Source organism: Leuciscus leuciscus, assembly GCF_965113295.1.
Source record: "Leuciscus leuciscus genome assembly, chromosome: 7".
Lineage (NCBI taxonomy): Eukaryota > Metazoa > Chordata > Actinopteri > Cypriniformes > Leuciscidae > Leuciscus > Leuciscus leuciscus.
In genome coordinates, this window is record NC_138731.1 from 13,827,941 (window position 1) to 13,850,754 (window position 22,814).

Consider the following 22,814-nt stretch of genomic DNA (forward strand, 5'->3'; position numbering starts at 1 on the left):
ATGAAAACAAACTGGAAGTCCATGAAAACTAAACTAAACAGAACAGAATGGTCACACACATAGGATATTATTTTTTACATTAAAGGTGCAAAAGTTCTGATATGATTTATCTTTAATTTGTTTGCATCACAAAAAACAGACATTTTAACAGGGATGTATTGACTTTATACCAATGTCAAAATTGTCTCATATTGTCTTATTTTATTTATCTAAAAGTAATTTAAGGAAGAACATCTATGGTACCTGCTTGTATGATATTGATCATGCAGTATATAGCAGTTGTTCCCAAGCCTGTTTCCTGGAGTACCTCCAACACTGCACAGTGTGATCTATAGGGGTCATTCATCCGAGGTCTTGGAGTCATTACTAATGTGCTGATGAACTGAATCAGGTGTGCTTGATTAGGCAGACCAGGGTTGGGAACCACTGGTATAGCATTGTGTTTGATGACTGATATCCATTGTATTTAAATGTAATCCTCCAAGAAATATCAGCCAATAAAGACAAAGTGAATATTTGTAATAACCACTTTATTATTCTTGTGTACAGCATATGTCATGTGCAGCAATTAAGAATTGGACATGGGCCAGCTTCTGAAGTATATACCCTGTGTCAGAGGAAGAGAACCAGGATGGCAACCAGGGAGAAACATTTTCTGATCCTGGAATTGCTCCCACACAAAGATTTGTATCTAGCAGACAGTATGTACTGTAACAGGTAAAAACAAAAAACAAAATAAAAAAATCAGACAAAGACTGACTGAACAGAAGGAACTTAAATACAAACACAGATGACACTGATTAACGAAACACAGGTTATACAGATGATGATAATTAACTAAACACAGGTGATACAGCTGAACTTAATGACAGTAACCATATAAATGAAGGAGTGGCGGGAAAATAACAAAGGAAAACAGGAACCAATCAAAACACAAACTAAAGTCCAAACAAGCACTGACACGTGACACAGTATACCAAAGATGAGCACCTGTTTTTAACAGAGCAATAATTAAAACATGTATTAAGGTGAAGAGTATGAGAAGAAACACTGTCTATTCTGAGAGAGTTGCAGAAGAAAATGCACTGTTGAATTCTTCATACAACATCTGATTGTGAAGACACCTTGCAAGTGACTGCCTCATTTACTTCTACACTTGTTTTAAAGGATTATTCAGATATATATATATATTTTTTTTTTTAACTATCAAACTTTTTTTTTTATTTATTTTTTTTTTTTTTTAGATTAGATATTTTTAGATAACCTGATTTTGAAACACAAAGCAGCATCGTCATTATTGCTGGTGTGTATTTCATGCAACACTCAAAAGCAGATCTACGATTGCACCTGTAAAGTGTATCTTTCGTCTTCTAGGAAATGAATACAAAGTGCTTTAAATTCATCTCAATTTGTTAAGAGATGTTGACCTTTTGAAATTCAATTTCAGTAGATTTAAAATATTCCTATTTCCCCCAAAACAGGACAAATGACAGATATACGAAAGGAAATAAGACATTGTCAATGCTGGAAATATTTAATCATGTGGAATTAACAACTGATGTGCTTTTGTTATATTAGATTAAAGAACTATTTTGCTGTTTCACGATGCATTTAGAATTTCTGATACACAGCTACAAGTATTGACTTTTTTACCTCTAGGAAACCAAATAAACAATATGTATATGTATGTATTTGAGGAGAAAATTGAATCAAAATGCACATATTACATTGCAGGCTGGGAAGGAAAAAACTACAATTGAGTTTGCCAGGCAAGAATTCAGTTACTGGGTTAAAGACCTTAGGAGATAATGTTACTGCATACTGGTAAAAAATGGCTGACTGCTCATAGGCTGAATTGATCTATAGGGGTCATGTTTGTGTGATGGGCTTTATATTGGTGCATTGGATATCTAGTTTCAATATCCACTCTGTCTGAACTAAAAATCAATATATGTGCTGCTCTGTTATACATTTGTATCGTTAAGATCATATCACGATTTGACTGTCATATTTATGTGAACTAATAACTATACATTTTTCCTTTAACTATGATAGATTTAATAATAATGAATACGGTGAATAAAAAAACAAACATATTTCATCATAAAAAAAAAATACAAATGGGAAAAAAGTAATTTTAGCCTTGTTTCAAAACATACTGAGCTGCTGTTTTTATGCTTGCCATTGTGTGATTCAGAAAAGGTGCCAGACTGACCTTTAGCTTGTCTTGGTTGAAACCAATGGACAATGTATAATACATTATTGTAAATAAATAAATAAATAAATAAAGCATTCTTAAAAGCAAAGGGCCTTAAGTATAGTTTTCACTTTCTTTAAGTAATGTCCTTATTTCTTTCTTTAGATTTTGAGGTGAAATATGACAATGTCCATGCAGACAGGCTTTGTGAGACTCACCCAGTAACAGTATTATTCTGAGCTCTTATACCTTCTGAAATATGATGTTCAATGCTAGTTATGAAAAAACAATTATAAAAAAAATTAAAATAAAAATAATTTTGCATAGTTTTAGATTTTAGTCAGCAGTCCCAATACTACAGTTTTGTGCATACTTTATGTTCTAGGGTTGCAGTCATCGTGTGCCTGCTTTTAAAATTCCTTCATTATGCCAAGGTGGAGACAGATCATGGACCAATTGGGTGTCACTGGTGTACGTGTCTGGAAGCACAGTCGGACAGCTCTTAATTGGAGTGATTCGGGCTAGAAAGCAGTGGTGTTGGTGTCAGCTACACACAGGAACATGTAGATGTGCTGACAGAGTCAGGCAGGGGACATCCTGCTTACTGATCTCGCTCTCCTCCTCTATCTCTGCCCCCCTCACATCGAGGATTATTATCACTGTTACTGGACTCTTTATCTAGGAGTCCCCAAAAATCTTGTATTCTAACTTATTACTTTGCTTTCTGCAAATGTGTCTGTATGGTGCACAGTATATATTTTACAAGTGGTGTTTGTGTTTTATTTTGTTCACCACTTTATTAATTCCACAAGGGGCAATTAATAAATAATATATGTTCAACAATAGGGGTTGCACACATAACAAACTTAACTCTGAGTTATCCAAACACATACACACATAACCATATTCAAATATTGATAAATCATAATACGTATTACAACATGCTTCAAAATAAATTCAGTTATTAATAAATACCAAAATAAGACATTAAGGCCCGGTTTCACAGACAGAGCTTAGATTAAGCCAGGATTAGACCTTAGTTCAATTTGGGCATTTAAGTATAGCTTTTATAAACATGCCTTAGAAAAAAACATCATTGGTGTGCATCTTGAGACAAAACAATGACACTGACATATTTTAAGATCTGTCAGTGCAAGTTGCTTTCAATAGCACAAACATGCATTTTAGTCTGGGACTAGGCTTAAGCCTCGTCTGTGAAACCGGGGGTATGAATCCTTAAAAAAATTCAGTAACGCTTTACAATAAGGTTTAATTTGTTAACATTAGTTAATGTATTAACTAACATGAACGAACCGTGAGCAATACATTTGTTAACGTTAATAAAAAATAAAGCTGTTCACTTTTTATGTTAGTACACAGTGTATTAACTAATGTTAACAAATACAACTTTTGATTTTAATAATGTATTACACACTAAAAAAAAAAGGTTCTTCAGCGGTTCTTTGCGGTGGTTAAGGTGCTATATAGCACCACTACCATTTAAAGAACCTGTTAAGCCCAGTTTGGTTCTTCAGCGGTTCTTTAGCGGTTCTTTGGGGTGGTTAAGGTGCTATATGGCACCACTTATGGTTCTACATAGCACCATTTGACAAAGGTGGGTGCTATATGGCACTTAAAGTGGTTCCCCTATGATTACAAGCCAATGAACCACTTTTAGTGCTATTTAGCACCATTTTTGTTTAGAGTGTAGTACATTTTCAAATTAACATTAACAAAGATTAATAAATGCTGTAGAAGTATTGTTCATTCTTAGTTCATGTTCACTAATATAGTCAGTAAAGTGTTACCAAAATTTCTAATTACTAAGACGTATAGCCTCTGGCACAAAAGTAAAACTGTAGTGGTTGGTCATACACTTAAGTGGTGTTTTTGAGTTTACTCTAACAGGCTATTCACACATTCTTGTGTTCTGTCTGCAATATATATATATATATATATATATATATATATATATATATATATATATATATTTGACTACTGGTATATCCCCACATGCACCAAACAGATGTCTTTGACCAGTGTTACCAGACTTACTGTTTTTGTTTTTTTGTTTGTGTTTTTGGTGTGTTTGTGTGTATGTCTAAAACACATCTTTAAGAATGTCAGGTTCAGACAGGGTTATTATAGTCAAAGGGATAATTCACTCAAACAATGAAAATTATGTCACTTACTCACCCTCATGTCGTTCCAAACCCGTAAGACTTTCGGTCATCTTCTAAACACAAATGAAGAATCTAAAAATTCGGCTACGCAACTACCACGTTAACACTTCAAAAAGTTCATTAAGATATTGTAAAACTAATCCATAGGGGGTTACTAAACCAGTTGAGTGGTTTAGTCCAAATTTTCTGAAGAGACATGATCTCTATATGTGAAGAACAGACTGAATTTAGGCTTTAATTCACATATGAACATTGATGAACAACGAACATAAACAGAAGCTCAGATATTATCAAATCGCTCAGATATGATTAAAAATATCTTCATTTGTGTTCCGAAGATGAACGTTTTCATTTTTGGGTGAACTTAACCCTTTAACTAAAAAAAATAAGAATTAAAAAATACAAGATTTATTTATTTTTTAAATCCGTTTTTTGTTAATAAAAAAATCTTTTGTAAAATTGTATTGTTTGAATTTAATTTAATTGAAACGGTTTGGAAATTGTTATCTTATTGTTTACTATATTTATTTCCTCAATCAGTGTCTGGTTTGGGTTATTTTGTTGTTGTAGTCTGTAAGGACCTTTGAAATAACTGAAATGAAAATGATATGGAACTGTAATGCGGTCAAGACCTGCCTGGAACTTCTTTAGCCATGCATTTCCCTGTAAATAATTGCACACCTTAGAATGTTGACAACCAATCAGAATCAACCATTCAACAGACCCAAAGTATAAACAAATAATAATACATATAAACAAATTAGATTAATATTTGCATTTAAATGGATGGAAAGTGATAGAAAAAAAGGCTTAATAGATTCCTTATCCTGTGGCTCCCTCTAGTGGACAACATTAATATCACAACCTTCTTTTGTCAATTCTTCGGTTGAAACAGCTGGCCATCGTAAATTCATGAAATTAAAGGACAAGTTCGGTATTTTACACTTAAAGCCCTGTTTTCAGATAGTTTCTGATGAAATACAATGGTTAAGATTGAAATTTGGACAAATGCTGCTGTCCCGAGAATTTTAGGTTTTTGTGGTAGCACCCCCCACCTATACAACGGTTGCATAGGTGCACTGGAAAAATCGTTCGTTTACAAAGACGTGAAACTCACCGAGTGGTCAGGGGTGTTCACTGATATGCTCACACAAAAATCGCTGCAAAAGATGCTTTCAAACAGGTGTTTTACCATTCGTTGTAAAACTGTGGACCTATTTTTCCAAACGGCTCACACCCGTACATTCTTCCGTTGAGAGCTTGAATAATAGACTCTCCAGCCCAGTTGGTGGTGATAATGCACCTTTGCCAATTGCAAGCAAACCACTGGCATTTCATTGAATACACAGAAGAAGCAGAAGAAGAAGCGGCGGAGTAATACCGTAAAGGTGCTGCGGTCTCACAGCACGTCCTATACAAGTCAATGGAGTTGGACAAAAACTACGATAAAACCTGTTGGAAAGCATCTTTTGCAGCGATTTTTGTGTGAGCATATCAGTGAACACCCCTGACCACTCTGTGAGTTTCACGTCTTTGTAAACGAAAGTTTAATGCGTTTTAGGAAGGATTATTCCAGTGCACCTATATGCAGCCATTGTTAAGGTGGGGGGGTGCTAACACAAAAACCTAAAATTCTCGGGACAGCAGCATTTGTCCAAAGTTCAATCTTAACCATTGTATTTCATCAGAAACGATTTGAAAATAGGGCTTTAAGTGTAAAATACAGAACTTGTCCTTTAAGCATTCATTTGCTCAGAATTACTTGTTCTCCAAATGTACAAATATTTGCGAACTTGGTGTTATTGATCGCTATTAATCAGACACATCTGTAAAAATCTGACTGAACTGGCATTTCAAACCACCTCTATCTCTACCTGAGTGGTGTGCAATGGTGTTCTGAGGCAAAGTCATTACAGTTTATTTTTATTTTTTTTATTTTTTTTTTTTTATTTTTTTTTATTTTTATTTTTTTGGTTTTAAATCAAATGTAAATTCATTTTGCAGTTACACTTAATGTTGTCACATTTTCATGGTTAAACATTACGTCAAAAAAAGAGAAACCAAATATTTCATTAATGTTCTATTTATTAGAACCAGGTATAAATCTCATCAAGTTCGTTTATCAATGTGGCTGAGTTAAAAGCCATCATTTCGATATTACGGTAATGATTCTGAACTTTAAAAAGCCTTCACATGCCGGTATAACTCATAGGCATTGCCTCCTCTCACGTGACTTTCCCCCATTCATTCTAAATTATCCCCCATATTTTGTAATATTTGCATTGGTTTATTTTTGTAATATGGATTTCTTATCCCAATTTGTATTTATTTTTTATTTTTTGAGGAGGCACTGCCCCTTGCCTACTTGGAGGAAACACCCCTGCTCCAAATATGGCTTGAATCAGATTTGGAAGGGAAAAAACAAAATCTTTTTTGTTTCCAGAATTTCAAAAACTGGATAACTGGATAAAACTGGATAAAATTGGAATATGCAAAAAAACTGATTTTTGCTGGCAGTCTGAAAATAGCCTTAGTCACAGTGGTAGGCTATTTTTCCTGGGTACAAGAATTCAAAGAATTAAATTTTAAGAGAGAACATATTATGTGAATAGATTACATTGTTCAACACTCTTTAACACGAACCCGTCCTAAACAGCGCGCCACTGTGTGCATCTCTCCATGTTGTGCATGCCAAATAAATATGGAGAGAACACTGCTACAGAAAATCTGAAAAACCTCAGTGTCTGAAAAATGATCTAGCTAGCTGCCCGCCCCATAAGCATGGCGTCAAAAAAACGCGTCTCCGTAGGCAGCCTAGGCTCTGAGATCTGCACACAAAAACAAATGGTTTCACCAAACACTCAAAACAAAAACAAATAGTGTTCCAACCAATCACCGACAGGGGGAGGGTGTTGTAAGGTTTTGAGCCAGCTTCTTCTTCAGCTCTGACTTCGCGTGCAGCCGTGCACGAGCACAAAACCTCACAACACCCTCCCCCTGTCGTTGATTGGTTGGAACACTATTTGTTTTTGTTTTGAGTGTTTGGTGAAACCATTTGTTTTTGTGTGCAGATCTCAGAGCCTAGGCTGCCTACGTAGACGCGGTTTTTTGACGGCATGCTTATGGGGCGGGCAGCTAGCGGATCATTAGGAAAAAAAAAAATATATATTTTTGGGCCTGAAATCACTGATACCACCTTTAAGAATAAATGGTGCAACCGAATAAAGTACAGAGTTAGTTACAAACTAGCTAGTAGTTACTACTAATAGCCCCTCCCCTTCCTCTTAGTAATTGAAGCTGTAACAGTTGAGTGCATGAAGTGTCCAACATTCCACACTTTTTTTTATTTTTTTATTTTTTTATTAAGTGCATCATCCGGATTTTTAAAGTGTACTTTTTTTCTATTTTCAGTAAGAACACACCACTCACACGATTTATACTACAAAACGTCATAGAATAGTGCATATAATACTAAAGGCTGCAAAGAATCATAAATATGGATAGAACACTGCTACAGAAAATTTGAAAAACCTCAGTGTCTGAAAAAACTGAAAGAATCTGCCATTTCATCAGTTAAACTAAGCAAAACACTGATGTACAAGTATGGCTGTTGCCATAGTATTTTTACCAAAATGCTGTTTAAAGAGTAGGCAAAGTAAAATTTTCAGTGGGTGGGAATACAAAAATGCAGAAGTAAAATAAGTTTCACGAAAGCTCAATTTGTATCCCACATCCAACTCTGAATGGAACTCAGCACACCTCGTATTCATGGTAAAATCACTGTAACACGCCCTCATGATTTATCAAGTGTAAAGCATTTTAAAAAACATTTTTAAGTGTCTGATCAGCATCCTTTTTACTGTTTACATCTCTCTCTCTCTCTCTCTCTCTCTCTCTCTCTCTCTCTCTCTCTCTCTCTCTCTCTCTTTGTGGTCTTCTGTTGATAAATGAAGATGAAAGAGGAAGGTTTGATGTAATATACTTAGTTCAAGCTGTTATGAAAAAAAAAAATGTGTTATGTGTTATGGCACAGAACGACAGAAAGCTCCAGGATTCTCCGATTATGGTGCTAAATATTGATCTGCTCTTCACAAGTGTCAAAATTCCCTCCTCCCTTAATTATAATTTTCCCTGTGTGCCACAGACAGGTACTGTTGGAATACATTACGGCCATGTGTGGCGTGTAGCGCGGGAACTGCCCGGGATAATTGCGACCTCTTGTCTTCTTCCTTTCCTCCTGAGTTTTGAGATGACTCCAACCTGTCTATCTGACGTTCTCCAACTCTGTGATAATCAGACTTATTTTCCTCCTTTTATCACAGAATCATCTCTCTCTCATCCCCCCCACCCCCCACCACCACCACCACCACCTCCCACCTATTTGCCTTCCCCGTCTTTCTCTCTCTCTCCTTGGTAAAGTGGATAATATTTTTTTTCACATTCCTTGTTCTTGCTGCTTTTTCCCCCCTTTTATTGTTTTTCTCTCTTCACCTGCTCCATTAACTCTTTGTTTTTTACGTAGCTTTCTCCCTTTCTCTTTATCACACTTTGTAGGTCAGGACTCAGCAGGTCAAATCAGGGTTAGCTGTGACACGCGGTGGCTTTGCTTTGAGTGTGTGTGAAGTGATTCTCTGTCACTGACCTGGGCTGTGCATAAGACACCACACAGAGAAAGAATACACCTATCAGACAATGTTAAGTATCCAGATTATTCAATTATTGATTTCATTCAAGTGATATGTCTAGATATTAGGGGTGGGAATCACCAGAGGCCTCATGCGATATTACAACGCTATCTCACGACCAATTCGTACGAATTCGTACGAATGATAAAAAGTTGGCTAATTCGTACTAATTCGTACGACCTCACTCGTACGAATTTGTACGATTTGTCTAAACCCACGTGATGGGTAGGTTTAGGGGCGGGGTCAGGGGTAGGTCATTCGTATGAATTCATACGAATTGGCCAATTCGTCAAATATGTACGATTTTGCAAAAATCGTACTAATTCGTACGAGTCAGGTCGTATGAATTCGTACGAATAAGCCACTTTGTAGAATTTGTACGTTTTCCCGTGAGATCGGGCTGGATATTATCACGATTCTTATGCTACAATGCAATATTATTGAGATTTTTTAAAATTTTACGATATGCTTAGAATTGCAATAATATATTGCAATATATTGTGATATATTACCCTTTTTACAACTGCAATTGTCCCTAAAGGAAAAGTTCTCAGTCTGTTCATTTTTCATCTTCATATACATTTCGTTCATCCCATCCTTGTTCAATATTTTTCGTCCTCTTAGTTTAGACATATTTAAATAGAAATGACGGCTGTCAAATAAAAATGTTGGCACTTGTTTGTACAAATGTTTGCACTAAAACCTTGCCTTCTTTTTTTCTTTTTTTTTTTTTTTCTTTTTTTTGCATATGCCAATGCTATTATGCTAATTTTTCAAATTGTGATCTGGACGTTTGAGGAAGTCATTTCTGGGCTTCCATCAAGGCATTTTAAGCAGGTCTGGATCAGTGTTCTCTGTTAGATAGAATACATTTTTGTTGGAAATTTTTGCTTTGTGGGAGACAATGAGCTTTGTAACTTTGCTGATCGTATACATGCACAAACAGATTCATTACATGCTAAAGGAACAGGGAAAACATAAAAAAAAAAAGCATTGTATATGTTGTGTTTGAATATTGATTAAAATGTTGCGAGTTGTGGAAAAATTCAGAAGAGAAAAACAAAGCCTTATTGATTCTCAGAACAAGTAACCATGAGCGCATGGGGAACTGGGTCAACAAAACAAACACAAACAAACTATTTCCTCTCTAACTGACAGTCTCTCAAATGAGTTCTGTAACAGAAACTCGACACTATTACAATCAGGATGATCCGTGTTCACCATGTTCGCAATCTGATGTATTTGCTGAACTAATGCAGACTGATATACACTTTGCTGACGCAGATCGATATAGCATTGTCCTGAACTATGTTCACATAACGTAAAAACAAATCCAAAACCAATATGGCTCAATTACGGCGCTGTATTTCAATTTTTTCACCACAGATTTATATTGGAAAAATGTGGGGTGCTGTTGAGTTTGAGAGCCAGCACCCTCTGCCCCTCTTAGTACATCCATTATGCCAACTTCTCTGCTGAAGCCGTGCACTAAATTTATATATATATTAATCTTAAATATTCATATAATAGAAACTTAGTAACTTATTTGTCGAATAATGCTGAACACATTTACGAGTTAACCATTTAGAATTGATTCAGTTTATATTGAGTTCTATGTTTTCAAGTGAATGAATATTTTGGTAAGGCACTGATCCACCTGCCCAGATGAGCCGCGGCTGGAGTTACAGTAATAAGCCTATACTTATATTGATTTTGTCGACTGTGAATACACTAGCAGCACACAGATGACCCAAAAAAAATTCCACTCAAAAATGTCCAGTTTTCATTTCATGGTATCTTTAAAAATTAGGAAACATTGGCAGTTATGTTCTACACAGTATCAGTAAGCTCTGTAGTCTCTAAAATCATATACAACTAAGTGTGTGTGTGTGTGTGTGTGTGTGTGTGTGTGTGTGCGTGCGTGCGTGCGTGTGTGTGTGTGTGTATGGACAAAATTACATCTTTAGAAATTTAAACAGTGTTGACATAAATTTAGAAAGATAAATTAATTGTAACATTTCCAGGGATAAAATAGAGAGTTGAGGTGTGCATCTAAATGCTTCTTTTATTAAATAAAGAAGATAATTCAAGAAAAAGAAAGTGCAAATCAATGGGAATGCAACCAGCAAACATATTTAGCTGAGCTGAGAAAATAACCCAAAAGGGCTAAACTAAGACCAAATGTAACATTAATTCAGATTTTTCAACAAATATCCACTTTTCCATTATCTTTTAAATGAATAGGGAGATTGAAAATAAGAGAAACATTTAGTGTTTAGGAGTATGTTAATCATGTTTACATATGTGCATGTGTGCTTGCAAACATAAAGGCCTCGGACCTGTGCATGCATGGATAATGCATGGTGCTACCGCGTGCTCTCTCTCTCACACACACACAGACAGACACACACACACACGCACACACACACACACACACACACACACACACACATATATACACGTTCACGTACACACACAAACTATTTTGAGTATTACAGGCTTTTTTTTCACAGAGATGAACTTTATCCTCAGATCAATGAGGCTCAGATCAATGAGGCCTACGATCAATCAGTTCCTAAAAGAAATACAAAACCTGTCCTAATTGAAAGAAAACAAGTTGACAAAAAGATTGAATACAATATTTGGTGATAATATAGCATAATAAGAGATTTACAAGCAATTTTTAAAAGGCTGGTCATTTTTGATCGGGAACACCTAAGGTGTAACAGGCTTTTCAACACAGCGTATGGGTTAAATGAATTAGTTTTAGTCGTGTTGTACAAATCTAATCTTACAGTAAATTACAGGTTTTTTTCGATTGCTAAACGACAGTGGGCACAACTGGAGTCACATGTGCAAAACTCTAACTACAGTCTGCACAGCAGCAGTTCATGTGGACCAAACTCTAGTTCGTTTTTCATTGCTTGAACACAGTTTTCAAAACTCTACACACTTATCCCATGACTTTAACCACAACCTGCACAACACTGTGGATTTACAGCACTTTGTTCAAATGCTAACACACTCCTGTCAAAACTGTGAACCACACATTCAAAACAGAATAGATTTCAGCCTTGTGGCTTTCAAACACTGCTGACTGCAATTTCAGCTGAAAGGCTAAGCAGGGGTCTTGTTTTAGACTTGTTAGTGAACACACACACATATATATACAGTGTATATATATATATATATATATATATATATATATATATATATATATATATATATATATATATAGGTAGAGCTCAGAAAGACTAATTTTGGAAATGGAACAAGGAAGACGGGTTGGTGGAGGGAGAAAGGGTGGCAGGGAGAGGGCGGATGCTTGCCGGATGTGAGGACACGAGTCCAGAGGACTGCCAGGGATGGATAAGGCACTCCAGAAGGTTCTTCCCCAGGTGCATGGCAAGAGAGAACATTAGATGAGATGATGATGAAAACCTGTGGCCTGATGCTAGAGAGAGGCAGGATTAGCCCCTCAATTATTTGTTCGAATTACAGTATGTACTTTTAGTTTCTACCTTTTTTTTCTCATTACTGTAATTCCGTAAATTACTACAGACTATTGAAGCAAACTGCTAATTTTAACTTACCTCTTACAGTAAGTTAAATGAACAAACAATTTTTTAGTGTACAAAATCTTTGTAACAATGTTAACATCATCTCGTTAAATTTTCTTTGTAAACATGTTGGCAAGGACAATTTACAGTTTTTTTCGATTGCTAAACGACAGTGAGCACAACTGGAGTCACATGTGCAAAACTCTAACTACAGTCTGCACTACCAACAGTCACCTGAGCTAAACAGTTCACATCACCTGCAAAACTCATTCCAAGCAACACAACTCTTAACACACGGCTCAAAACAGGCTCAGTGCAGCCAAACACTATACACAACCCTCACTGAGATAACACACACTGTCACTCAGAACACACTTAGAGGAAAAACACTAGCATCAAACACCAATACAGAAAATACTAACTTTTCATCTTTACAGTTTGAACAATTTCAGTGACTTCATACAAAGTAATATTTTCTTCAAAGAAAATAGTGACATTCTTTCACATGATTTATTAAAATTTTTAGAACATAACAATTCTTTAAGGTAAATGAAAATTAGCAGTTTGCTTCAATAGTCTGTAGTAATTTACGGAATTACAGTAATGAGAAAAAAAAGGTAGAAACTAAAAGGACATACTGTAATTTGAACAAATAATTGAGGGGCTAATCCTGCCTCTCTCTAGCATCAGGCCACAGGTTTTCATCAACATCACATCTAATGTTATCTCTTGCCATGCACCTGCAGAACCTTCTGGAGTGCCTTATCCATCCCTGGCAGTCCTCTGGACTCGTGTCCTCACATCCGGCACGCATCCGCCCTCTCCCTGCCACCCTTCTCCCTCCACCAACCCATCTTCCTTGTTCCATTTCCAAAATTAGTCTTATATATATATATATATATATATATATATATATATATATATACACACCTACTGTATATGCGTGTGTGTTCACTAACAAGTCTAAAACAAGACCCCTGCTTAGCCTTTCAGCTGAAATTGCAAACAGCAGTGTTTGAAAGGCACAAGGCTGAAATCTATTCTGTTTTGAATGTGTGGTTCACAGTTTTGACAGGAGTGTGTTAGCATTTGAACAAAGTGCTGTAAATCCACAGTGTTGTGCAGGTTGTGGTTAAAGTCATGGGATAAGTGTGTAGAGTTTTGAAAACTGTGTTCAAGCAATGAAAAACGAACTAGAGTTTGGTCCACATGAACTGCTGCTGTGCAGACTGTAGTTAGAGTTTTGCACATGTGACTCCAGTTGTGCCCACTGTCGTTTAGCAATCGAAAAAAACTCTAAAAGTGATGATGAATTTAACCCTCAGGTCAATGAGGCATACAATATATATATATATATATATATATATATATATATATATATATATATATATATATATATATATATATATATATATATATACTGTATATATGTGTGTGTGTGTGTGTGTGTGTGTGTGTGTGTGTGTGTGTGTGTGTGTGTGTGTGTGTGTGTGTGTGTGTGTGTGGTGAGGAAATAAAGAAAAGATAACATGTGTTTAGATGTGGTTTCAAATCTTTACCTAACAATATTCTCCTCGAAAACATAAAAACAAAAATGCATTCAGTGTTTTATTATATTATTTTCAGAATAAAATGGAATATTTACAAATGCCAAATGTCAGAAATGAGGCGTGCGCAGTTTTACCTCTTTATTCCTTCAGGACAAAAGCCTGTGCAATTTACCAAGCACGAACACATTACTCTTGCATGGGTTTGTCTCACAGAGAGAGAGAGGGTGAGATGCAGATGGAGCGAGATTGAGAGAGACAGTGGCTTATAGATGGTGTTGCAGGTTCAGTGTAAGTACATGCTGACAGGGGGAATGTTGCCCATCACTTTGACATTTTACATCATGACATCAGATGCACATGCACAACATGCACTCTAAATTAAAATGTTTAGTCATCAAAATATGCCTATAATTTGTGTGTCGTGTTGTCTTCAGACCCTCTGTTTGGTCATCAACTTTTAAAAGCTCAGTTATTTAACATAATTATTCTGATTAGTCATACATATTAAAGCAATTATTTACACACACACACACACACACACACACACACACACACAAAATCACACTTCTCCCGGTCATCTGCCATCTGTTGTTCCATTTACTAAACTTAATCTCTCCCTGTCTATTTTCCCGTAAGACATGAATGAATGTTTTTTTTTTCTACTCCACTGACCAGTAAGGGAAGGTTCATTAAAAGCAACTGAATCGGAAACATGCCTGCCCTGGGAAACATTAACTGCTTCCGCATGTTACTGAGACGGAAATTATTACCTTAGTTTATCAATCAGATCAGAAGACATAATGACCCTGTTCAATACTTCAATAAAAGCTGCATGGGCCGTGGATCTGTTTAACATGCAAACCCATATCCACAGCAGACACAGTCTGCATTAAATACAGCAGACCAGCTTTTTCTGCAGGAGGAAGTGCTCACAGTTCATAATTATCTTTTTATTTTTCATGTTTTTCACTAGCTTTTGAGGCACCAAGTCCTGATTGCTTTTTATCAACTTGCTTTTACCACTTTGCATGCCTGGTAATTTCAGTGACATAGATCTGTCATCAGCATCCAGTGTGCAGCGGCTACAGAAAGCTGAAAAGGTCAAAATCCAGATATCCACTGAACCTGGAACCGCTCCTGGAGATAGATGCACACAATAACAATAACACATTTAAATTTTGACATTGTGCAAAACAAAATGAAACAAACAAATCTTATATTAAGTATTCTGTTCATCAAACAAGATCACTTTTACTTTTATTATCATTATTTATAATTATATTTTATATATGAAGAGTTCAGATGCAAAAGCCTCTAAGTGCCATCTGAAATTTTCTTCTAGAATGATCATTTTTATCAAGCTCGTATATTTAAATTCAATTCACTTAAATGGCAATAAAGATTACCTATTAATTGTCATTTAAGTGAAATTACTTAACTTAAATATACAAGCTTGATAAAAATGAGCATTCTATGAGAAAATTTCAGATGGCACTTAGAGGCTTTTGCATCTGAACTCTTCATATGTGTGTGTATATACAGTATGTGTATATATATATATATATATATATATATATATATATATATATATATATATATATAGAGAGAGAGAGAGAGAGAGAGAGAGAGAGAGAGAGAGAGAGAGAGAGAGAGAGAGATGACTTGGAAAAAGTGTCCCAATCACTATTTTAAAATATAACTGCATGCAATTGCATCTTTGAATAATTTCTGTAATTATTAACCTGTTTATTAAATCACCCTGAATTCACACTACACACACACACACATATATGATATATGCTTAAGAAAATTATTCAAAATGATATATATAGCCCTATATATATATATATATATATATATATATATATATATATATGTTTTCATCTTGATATGTTGTTGATTTTACAGTAACACTTTATTTTACAGTGTCCTTGTTACATATCTTCCTAAAATAATAGTCTTTTTTTTTTTCTTTTTTTTTTTTGCATAAGTCATCTCCTCATGATGCTGGCATCCTCAGTTGAACAGATCATGAAATTCTACCCCTGTAGTATAATAATGGCCTATGTCAAGGGTGTGACTTAGGCCGTTTTATTTTGCCTAAGTCAAAAGACAATGAGCCAATTTTACAAGCTTTTCAAAATAGCAGCTGCATCAAGAAGAACGAAAATTTACTCAACCAACCTCTGAAGTTATTTTTTAGTTTTTTGTGTTTTCTGAGAAACCTGTAAAAATTACTTGGGCAATTATTTTAGGAAGGTGACGATATGTTACATATACTTACCATAGTAATAACAGTAAATTATGCATAATTACATGCAACTAACCTTTAACCACACCCTAATCCTATAGTAAGTACACGTTGTCAATTAATATTACCCAGTACTTATTTGTATAATTACACTGTAACAAGGACACCTTAAAACAAAGTGTAACCATTTTTACTTCCTCTTCATTTCCCCTTTATCTAGATTTGCATTATACATATGCAGGGCAGTGTTGCTGACCACACTTAAAATAATAATTCAACAATGTTCATTAGGAATCAATGCACAACAGCGGGTCAGCCCATAACTTGTGTCTGAGCTAAATATTTATGAGTAATGTGTCTTCCACAGCTGCAGTCAGTCACTTTTAAGTGGATCTTTAAATAATTAGTGTCTTTTTACGGTCCTGATGTGTGTGATAACATCTGTTAGAACTCAGAGGGACAGCACTTTGATTTCCACATGCAGTGACATCAGTCATTGGTTGACATCTGGTCATTCTCTTTACATGACTGAAGGATTGGTGTCTGATTACTAATATAAATGATGTAAAGAGTGATCTCTCTCTCTCTCTCTCTCTCTCTCTCTCTCTCTCTCTCTCTCTCTCTCTCTCTCTGTCTCTGTGTGTGTGTGTGTGTGTGTGTGTGTGTGTGTGTGTGTGTGTGTGTGTGTGTGTGCGTGTGTGCGTGCGTGCGTGCGTGCGTGCGTGCGTGCGTGCGTGCGTGTGTGTGTGTGTGTGTGTGTGTGTTGTCTTTCACACAAAGAGCCTGAATATGTGTCCAATTGATAATTGTTGTTGTTTGCAGTGAAGGGAAACGGTCTATTGAAGATGTGTGATCATGTTTGAAAAGATAGTCTAATTAAACAATATCAATTCATTGAATAGGTAGAATACATTCAATCTTACATGTCACTCCTACATCATATGTAAAACGTGTGTGTGTGTGTGTGTGTGTGTGTGTGTGTGTGTGTGTGTGTGTGTGTGTGTGTGTGTGTGTGTGTGTGTGTGTGTGTGTGTGTGTGTGTGTGTGTGTGTGTGTGTGTGTGTGTGTGTGTGTGTGTGTGTTGTGACCTCTAGCTGTATGCAGTATGGATTGTGTAAAGTCTCTGACCCACTTTACTGATACACACTGTAATATTATGATAAACTGTTGTTCACCGACTGCAAGAACCAGGACGTACAGTATACGATGCAACTTCTTCACAATCATCATTATCTCCTTGTTTTTGTTTGTTTTTGTTTTAACTCAAACAAAATCTACTAAAATCTACTATTATACTAACACTGGGAAGAATAAACATCACTATGAAAAGAAATTCATATTTGTAATTTAACATTTAAGTGTCATTTTTCTGTTTTATTGTAGTCTATTGTTACTCAGTGAATATTTCACTGCATGGTTTGTTGTTGAAAGCTTATGAATACACACTTACAAATCCTTTTGAACATTTCCACTGTTATGTTCCAGGTACAATTATACATTTACATTCATGCATTTGGCAGACGCTTTTATCCAAAGTGACAACATTGCATTTTCAAGGTACACATTTTCTTGTCAGTTCTTGCTTTCCCTGGGAATCGAACCCATGACCTTGGCGTTGCAAGCGCCAACACTCTACTGTTTGAGCTACAGGAAACCCTGAAATCCTGTATTACCCTGTATACAGGATGGTTCATTTACCACACATTGACCATTTGCAACAGCACGTCCTATTATCAGAGCATGTTACATAACATGGAGTAACTTGTCGAAATAGTAATCTGACATTAAACAGCCTGTGTTAACTTTTTAGTAGAATATAAATTGCAATAAATAAATAATGAAACAGCAATTAATAAAATAGCAAACAAGGTAACCCTATCCACTACATTGACCAACAAAACTTTTCATTGCATTGAATTAATTGTACACAATTCATGTAACTTGCTCTGACCTGAAATCTATGGAAAATGTTCTTGTCCTGAGAACACAAACTTTCTAATAAATTCTAGCTTTGTTGTATAAATTAAGTATGTCTTAATACGTGCTTTTAAATTGTGGTGTTATTGTGTTCCGTTGTGACTTTTGTTAGATAAAATAAGATGACATTTTGATTGAAGTTTGTTGGACAGAAATCACAAAAAAATTATGAATTTTAATTAGATGCTTGACACTTGAAACCTTAGATATAAATCTTATGACAACTAGCCCCGGTCTCCCCATATGTAAACCTTAGATATAAATCTTGTGACAACTAGCCCCGGTCTCCCCAATATGTAAGAGACTCCATGTTCTCACATAAAACAATGAAAAATTAGTGTCATAAATTGCTCTGAGACATACACCTGTCTGACTCTCTCAAACTCAGAAAAGGCCAGAGGTTACAGAGGGCAGAGATGACTGCTGTTTCTGAAAACTGAGAGTGAGTGAACCAAAGGGACCCATCGTTTAATATTTAAACGTTTGCATGTATTTCCAAATAAAGCATTCCTCATCAGACAGTGCTGTTTCTCTTCTCTTCTCAGTCAGAATCGTTGGGCAGAAATATTTAGTCTTTTATTGTGCCAGTCATAAATAAATGTTGAAATGAAATGAAGATGTCTATTAGTTTTTTTAGATTTGTATTGACACACACATGTGAGCTGGAGAAACTGCATTAAAGGCCATGCATAAGCATCTGTCTGCTATACCAACACACAATATCTGCTTTAGCTCTGCACAGATTTGCACAGTGTTTGCGAGCCCACATGTCACAGATATGCCATTGCCTGCTACTGCATATGGAAACCGATATGTAAAGTGTGTTTTTTCGCAAAGACTGCAAAGCAAATGTAAACCACACAACAGAATTGGTCAAAGTTGCTGTGTCCCTGGTGGGAAGAGAGCTGCTTTTCATTCAGTTCAGTTCTTCAGCTACATCTGCCTGACCTTGTAACTCCGAGGTTTCTATGAGTTAGCCTACTGAAATCATCTGAAGTAGGTAGAACGCGTCCTGCACTGCTTAATGACTGTGTTTTAGGGCATCTATCCCATCAGTACATAGACTGTCCGGATCTGTCCGAGTGGAGCACTGCTTTATAATTTCGCTCCTCTTAGGTTTCCAGCTCTAGCACTTACGACAAAGTGCCTGCGGCTTCTGAGCTCTCCGTGTGCAGACGGAGCGTGTTATTTCCATCCTTCCTTCTGCGTTTGCATTATCTGCAGTGCTAAGCAGAACCCAGAGAGCAGAGTGACAGACCAAAAGCATATAGGAGACCGCCGCCATATTCGTCCCCTCTGTCAGAACAGATAAAGGAGCAGTGAAATGCTCCGTGATTCGTCTCTATTTAAACACGCAGGATTGGAGTGAAAGCACTAGAGCTGCCTGAAAATACCTCGACATGTGTAAGGTGAGCGTGTCTCTCTGTCACACGCTGCTTTTTTTCTTTGTGCAGAGATTAGGCCCTTGCCAACCTAAATGATTACTTCAGTCAACACGGCACAAGCTTGTGACACTGCAGAGCGTCCCTCTAACTGATCTGCTAAATGTCAGCAAACTGCTTTTGAGTGTAATCTTAATTTGACTTGGAATTAGTCTTTTTGCTGTGAAGATCTAATTATTCAGACAATTCTTTGCCTTGTGAGAACTTTGGGAAAAGATCAGCCATGCCATGGCTGATGAGAGAAGGAGAATGAGGGAGAAAGGAAAGCAGATAGAAAGAGAGGGAGAGAAAAAAAAAAAAAGAGAGATTGTGCGATTGTGAGCTTTCCCAGACGTTGCCCAGAGGCACCTTCATGTCCTCTCTGAGCTACACGGACATCAATGGTGAATGACAGAATTCTGTAAAGAACTCTTCACTTTTCAGTAATGAACAATGAAAGTGTGCATGAACGTGTATATATAGGCTACATATACTTACTTGAGACAGTTATGACAAACATGCTACAGCAGGTCTAGCTCTGATTTCAGGTTAGATGTAAAATGTTTCCTCAAAATCTATCATCTCCCATCCAAAGCCATAGAAGAAAGTCCCACCGGACAAAGCAAAATGCAGATGTTCACAAGCTTGTGTGCTAGGGTTATATTTTTCATTGATTTATGGTCTAAATATTGTCATGCTTTCCTGGGTTACAGTAATGTTTTTAGAGTCCATGTGTCAAGTTTATTTGTACAGTATATCACACTGCACCTGCTTGTAACAAATTAAGTGTAAGTCTCCAAGATAAGCACGTTTAAGTTTATACACACATTTTAAATATAAAATCATTAAATCTAATTTGTGATTATGTGTTTTTTCCATTGTGCTGCAAATATCCTGCAGGAGTTTGAAATGGCAAAATAAATGAATTACCTTTGTGAGCTTGGTGTTAACGTCAGTGTTCAGATGATCAAGCCGGCAGATTATAGAACCTTAAAATCATTTATGCGTGTTTATTTTTGGTTTTAGACACAGAAGTCCGCACACACGTGCACACACCAGTCATGTAAAACAATTATACGCACGCTTGCATTCTCCAAATCCGCACTGCTTTAAATAATTTAGAGAATGATACCTGTCTAAATAAAGTTCATTGTGCTCTGGTGCGGCATACCACCCTGTAATGGAGCAGAAGAAGTAGCTAACGAGAGTTTAACAAAAAGAAGAAAAATATAATTACGAAGTATAATATAAAGAGTAAAATCAATATTCTTTCGCTATTATTATTGTTGTTATTATCATTATTATTATTATTATTATTATTATTATTATTATTATTTTAATGTTCCTTGACACAATCTGAAACTTTAAAACCAAACATGGAGCAATCTCCCGAATTGATAAATATCTGAAAACCAAAAATATAATTTATTACGCATTCATGTTTATAATTGGCTTCGTTATTTTAAGATAGGCCTACATGTATTTATGCGATTTTTTTATGTGCTATATGATTAGCTTACTTTTTCTAAAACATTTAATTACCTATGCAAGAACTACCTGCCTCCAATTCCGTATCCTGAATTAAAGTTTAAAAATAAAAATCGGAGTAAAAAATAAATATACAGAAATTTACTGAATGCATGAAACAGCATAAAAGCTGTTATAATCGCTCTAATTAGCTTTAGTACTCAGTAAAATTGTCGGAATTTCATTTCGTTGCTTTTAAAAATAGATAATTTAGCTGCAATATTTTTATATTACTTTTTTCATCCATCGGTGTCATTTTGCTAACCTACTGTAACAGAATTAATCGTTTTTAAGACACCTGTAGGCCTATATCACGTTCAACAACAAAAACAACTAAATCTGTTTGCGAAAACCATTTTATGCATTTGAATGACGAATACTCTTATGTAATATATTTCTGTTCAGATCTTTTTTTGAGCGCAAAACTCTTTAGAATAAATGGAAATAAATGTCCACAGTGCGTAATGCTTCTTTTTTTTATTTTATTGTGGGGCAAACTTTCAAAAAGCTTCCGTATTTACTGGGAAGTGAATTCGTTGAAGTTTTTTTATTATTATTATTATTATTATTTATTTTTACTATGTCTATTCGTATTCTGATGAGAAACCCCCCTGATAAAATGGATATAGGCCTATCAGAAAATAGTTATTTTCCCCCGCGAAATTATTATTTGCCATCTGCGGTTTAAATGCCATTAAAAGTTAAAACCGATACATTGGTTACACTTACTTTTTTATGAAAATAAAAACGAAAGCGTAACCTTTCACGTGAGCGGAAATGTAAAAAAAAAAAAATTAAAAAATTTAAATAATATAATAATCATCTTTTTTGTTGTTGTTTTGTTTTTTTCTTTGAGCAATGTAGGTTTTTCTTTGAGCAATTTCTGAACATTTCCAGAAAAAAAAGTTTATTTTCGGTACAATGAATTCCCTCTTCAGTTTGAAATGTGATTAAGAAACACGGCTCCTTCTTGGAAATTATTTAAAAGTTTTATTTGTAAACATTAAATGTTCTTTTCTCGTGGAGTTTGATTCGGATTCGGAACCGAACCGAACGCGTGTATTTAGTTAAACCATAGAAAAAAAGGCAGTGATGATTTTCACACACCTACAGGAAAAAAAAAACAGATGGCAAATTAAATCACATATGAGACATTCAACAAAGACGACGGTGATGCGTCTGAAATAATTTCAACTGCACCATGCTTTAACGGCAAACTCAAAATAAATATATAAACGTTTATATTAAACAGCAACAATACATACAACACATACAAACAAGGAATGTCTGACAATTTTACAAACACTATGGGTCCCTTTTTACCTGTACAGATGATACTGGTATTTTTATCCACATGTGCCATATTTAAAAGTTGTCCCAATACTACGAATCTTTATAAAATCTAACAGACTACATAGTGTCCGGAATATAGAGTGTGTAATAGAGACAAGAGTCCTCTACAA

At 35.6% G+C, this 22,814-nt stretch overlaps 1 long non-coding RNA gene across 1 annotated transcript in view; it reads right to left on the reverse strand.

Moving 5' to 3' along the window:
- LOC309503548 overlaps nucleotides 1-22,814 on the reverse strand; it is a 454,680-nt gene that overhangs the window by 260,180 nt on the left and 171,686 nt on the right. The gene's annotated exons all lie outside the window — the stretch shown is intronic.